This window comes from Athene cunicularia (assembly GCF_003259725.1).
Source record: "Athene cunicularia isolate RWA chromosome 1 unlocalized genomic scaffold, athCun1 chr1_part2, whole genome shotgun sequence".
NCBI classification, from domain to species: Eukaryota; Metazoa; Chordata; class Aves; order Strigiformes; family Strigidae; genus Athene; species Athene cunicularia.
The window spans coordinates 50,793,028-50,797,629 of NW_020799092.1; positions in this window are offsets into that span (position 1 = coordinate 50,793,028).

Below are 4,602 nucleotides of genomic sequence, written 5' to 3' on the forward strand. Positions count from 1 at the left end.
TTTGTCTTCAGCTTTTTTTTTACTTGTACTGTGTGTTTGTATTTTTTCAGCCTGTATCTTATGTTTTGTCTTTGCAGAAACTTTCAGTTTTTATTTTGTGTTGTATGCACGTGAAGATACTGTGTAAAACCCAGTGAAACATTTTAGCAAAAAGTAGAGTGTTAACATTAGCATCAACCTTTCCACTTAGATTTCATTTTTTGTAGGCAATTAGAACAAAAAGGGTTAATATAGACGGTTATCATAGGATAAAAATTCTTACTCTGTGCTTATTTCAAGAGTTGTTTACTTAGCATATTACAAGTAGCAGAATATATATTGACTTATGCCATAGTTTTTCTTTAATTTTTATTAATATATACTTAAACTGCTCACCTCAATCCATTTCCAAGTAACACTCATAAACATTCTAGAGATCTTAAAAACCAGCAAGTGCTTAGTAGCTTCTGTTAAGTAACTCTCCAGAGTATTTGTCTGTTTCAAATAAATTTTTAGTTTTGTAATCCCTATGTTTTAAATTTAGAATGATGACCTTTCAAAACCAAATCTGACTTGCAAAGAAAACATCTGCAGAAAGTAAGAAGTCTGGGAAACCAAGTAGTGGGCTAGAAACCCATTATACTCCCAAACATTTTAATACCTGATTTGTAAGGTTATATGCACATAAATATAGAAACCTACATTTAACCTGTGGATTGTTATTGCTGTCTAGTTTTAGAAACATTGTTTTTTCTGCAGACATAATAAGTAACCAACAAAACAGGACCTGACAAAACTACTGATTTATTTTTACTTATTTATTATAAAATTACATAATGCTAATGGAACTATAAAGTTTTGTAGAAAAATGTAAACATTGGGAAATGTTCAGCCAGGTTAAATGAAGATAAATCTGTCTTCATCATGCTTGGTTTGCCTCTATATCATGGTACCATTATTCTGTCTCTTTTTAAAGGGATCAGTCTCATGGTGAAGAGATCTATTTGAAGATGTGTTGTCTCATTGGTATGAAATTCTCTCTGTCTTTGTAGGTAGAATGAAAGGCCAGCTATCCCTTAATGAGACTGAAACATCCTTATTTATGGTACTTGTACCTCTGCCTGTTAATAAGGCTGTATAAGCCTTATGAAAATGGATTTCCAGCTGTTTGTAGTTTAGCCATAATTTAGACTGAGGGTGACCTGTAATGGCAGTTGAATTGGTTTTGGTAAGCTTTTCATTTGAACTTAGAAAGGTTAAGAGGTTTAGAAGAAAAAATATTTTTCATTATTCTGATCTTAAACAGATTTTAAAGCAATATGGAGTTGCCTTTTGCTGGTTTTGACCTAAATTTGGTCAAGTTACAAACTTCTGGCAAAATGTTTGGAAAACTGAACTGTCAACATTTTTGTTACTTTGTACCAGGTTTCTGTCCATATTAGACATACTCAACCACACAGGCTTACCACCCTTCTGTCTGTGCACTTTCCATGACAGAATGACTGAGGAGCCAGTCTTCTTTATTTTCCTTCTCCCAAATTATACTTCCCATCTAGACAGCATGGAAAAGAAAATAACTGCAAAATAGTGGTGGGAGGGGTGAAGGGTGTGGGTCTGCTTGGAATGTTTAAAAGCAAAACATGTAAGAGGGAAAGCTGAAGGTGTAATGAATTGTCTATATGTGCATTATTGGGCGCTCTTGAGTGAAAAGAGAAACGAAACAACACTGCTTATTTACTCACATTTATGGGTGTGATGGTATTTGTAGTGGATTAAATGGGGTGAAACTGAGGGGTAAAATCAGTTTTCTACCCTTTTAGCTTATCTGTCGAAAAACATTAGACTTCTGGTTTCTCCTGCCTGGTTTATAAAGCTGTCTCCAAATGCATGGACATATCTAGAATTTCCATTTCTTAGAAGTTTTGAGTTCTTTTTCATTGTCTAGTTTCTGTTTCAAATTAAAAGATCTTCAGCTATCAAGCCGGTTTAATAATACCCATTTGCTTACTATATAATTTTTTATTTTGACCTGGTTAAGTGGAATATTCCTGCATAATTTAAACGAGTGTGTAGGCTATTTACATCTTCATTATTTTTTAAATAAATTAGCCATTTTGAATAGTTGTTATTTTTACATTCTCTGTTGTGGTATCTAATGTGATTACCATAGTTATCATGGCTTCCCTGCCCACTTCACTGCTTTGTGAATGGATGGCATTTGGAATAGCTCCAGTAATTTTGTGTATTAAAATAAGTTGCAGAGAACTATAATGTGGCTTTTTCTTTATTAGCGGGAAGTGGATTCTTTTGTAGCATAGACAGTAGAAGTACGAAGTAATGGGAAGGTACTTATCACTGTGGATCTTGGAACAAATCTTAGATGTGTCTTAGGTGGTTTTTACTGTCAGTCTGAGCTCCTCTGTGCACAGAAACACTCAGAAGTGATGTCATAACTTGTATGGTTGAAAAGGGACCTTAAGTATTTTTCTGTCATGTTTTTAATCTCCTTGGATTTCTTCTGTTTCTTTTTTGGCAATTCAGTTCTGTCCAGCTGAATTCCTCTGTATATTTGAGAAGAATAACGTAAATTCCTACAAAGTTTTGCAGTTTGTTATCTACTTAAGTTGCTTCCAGGTTTTACAAAATTAAATGCTAGTGTATGCACTTCAGGTTCCCTTATGCTTAGCTCTACAGAGAAACACAACTTGCTTTCTGTATTTAACTGCCAAATCTTAAATATCACAGGATAATTTCCTATAGAAATGCAGGTTGCCTCACAGTTGCATTGTAGTCCTAGTGGACTACTAGAAACTATTACTGAGGTTTAAAAACAGAAGATGTTTGCAGAGTTAATAGTGAATTTTCCACTTCAGGAAGTGAGGACAAAATCTCATTTTATAGTACTTCTCAAAATCTCTCTCTTGTAACCAAGATCTATATAAGAACAGCTTGTCCTCCAAAGTTGTCATAAAATTTAAGATTTGTGTTTCTCCAATGCATTTTTAAGCTTCTGTGGGCCTATTAAAATTTTAAGTTTCTTGAAAAAATATAAAGTAATCAGAAATTCTTGCATTGAAGAAGTTCAGTTGTGTCTCTTCAGTTTTGTTGTTGCTTTATGCACAGCTGCATTCAGTTCCTTAGAGAGTCCTCATTTCAACTAACAAATGTGCATCTTTGTGTGGATTTGCTAGCAAGATTCTACAAGTCTTCTTTTTTCTCCCCTCCCTCTTTTCCCTGCACTGCTTTTAAAAGATAATCACTAAGCTCTTCCTTCATTTGAATGCTTATAAAAATTACAAGATATACTATTACAGTCTCTGCAAAGAGTAGTCCTACTGTAGTTGGATTTTTTTTCCTTCAGATTACTATTTGAGGATGTTCAGGTAGGAGGAATTTTTGAGCATCCAGTAAGGTCATTGTGTTTCTTGAGTGATCAAGTGGTAGTTTCTTCCCTGAAGCAATTAATATTGCCCCTGGCCTCTTTTATGATAGATGCTTTGTTGCTGTCTGCCTACTTGATCTATATGATTGCGAGTTCCTTTAATCAAAACAATGAATGTCACTTCTTTCAGATTTGGTTTTTAAACACTCATCCCATATCTGGTGCCACCTTAGTTGCACAAACTAGGGATCTAGTCTGTTTCCATTTTAGATGTTCATCTTTGATTTCATTTCTGGTTTAGTTTCCAGCTGGACCTGTAAGGATAAAATGCTGAGATAACAAGGAAGGCAGAATTTTTAGAAACAGCTTAGAGAACTACAGATCTCTGAAAAATAATTAACAATTTTGAAATAGCGTTCTATCCTTGAGCCTAATTTCTGGTTTGGTAGATGTAAGGATTAGCATCCTTGGTTCAGTCAAATCATTTGACTTATATCAGCCCCTTATGTGAAGGGACAGTCAGGTATCTTACAAGACTGATTTCTTATTTCCTTTGAACTCCCAATGAAAGGAACAGCAGGTCTTTAGCTGTAAGTCATTGCTGTAGGTCCTCTGTATTCCCCATCTAAACTCTTTGAAACCAGCAGTAACCGTCCCCTTGCTGCTATTTAGTGATAGTGTTTTTAGTGGTTTTTCTAATGGTCATGCTGTAGGGGGAGGGGAAAAAATGTGGTTATTCATATCTCTTTGTTGGTTCCTGCCCTGCTTCTTCAGAATTCTGCATGACACTTAAAAAACAATTAATCAACACCCAACTTTAGCATGTGGGTCAGATTCTGAGTAGAATGAACTTGATAGCTTCTCCTCCCCATTAATGCCTTCATTTAGGAACACTCTTTCATTGGTCATGGGCCTTACTCAAAAATCAAGACAATTTCCTTGTTCTGTTTATCAAAACGGATCTGCAAGAGCAGGCCTCATCAGGTTTGATATAGTTTATTGTTGTTTTATGAGTGCCAAACTTGTAAGATACAGGTATATTATGTTTCCAAAGTAAGTCTGTTAGAAACCTGTAAAAATATAATCAACCTTAAGTCTACAGTCTTTAAGACTTGTGACTGCTTTTCAAGGTACCTGTTGAACTGATATTCTCACTCATATTCCCCTTTCTTCCCTCAGTGCTCTTTTCTACAGATAATTTATTGATCTGTTCGTTGTTTTAGAGCAAAGCAAAAATTTGG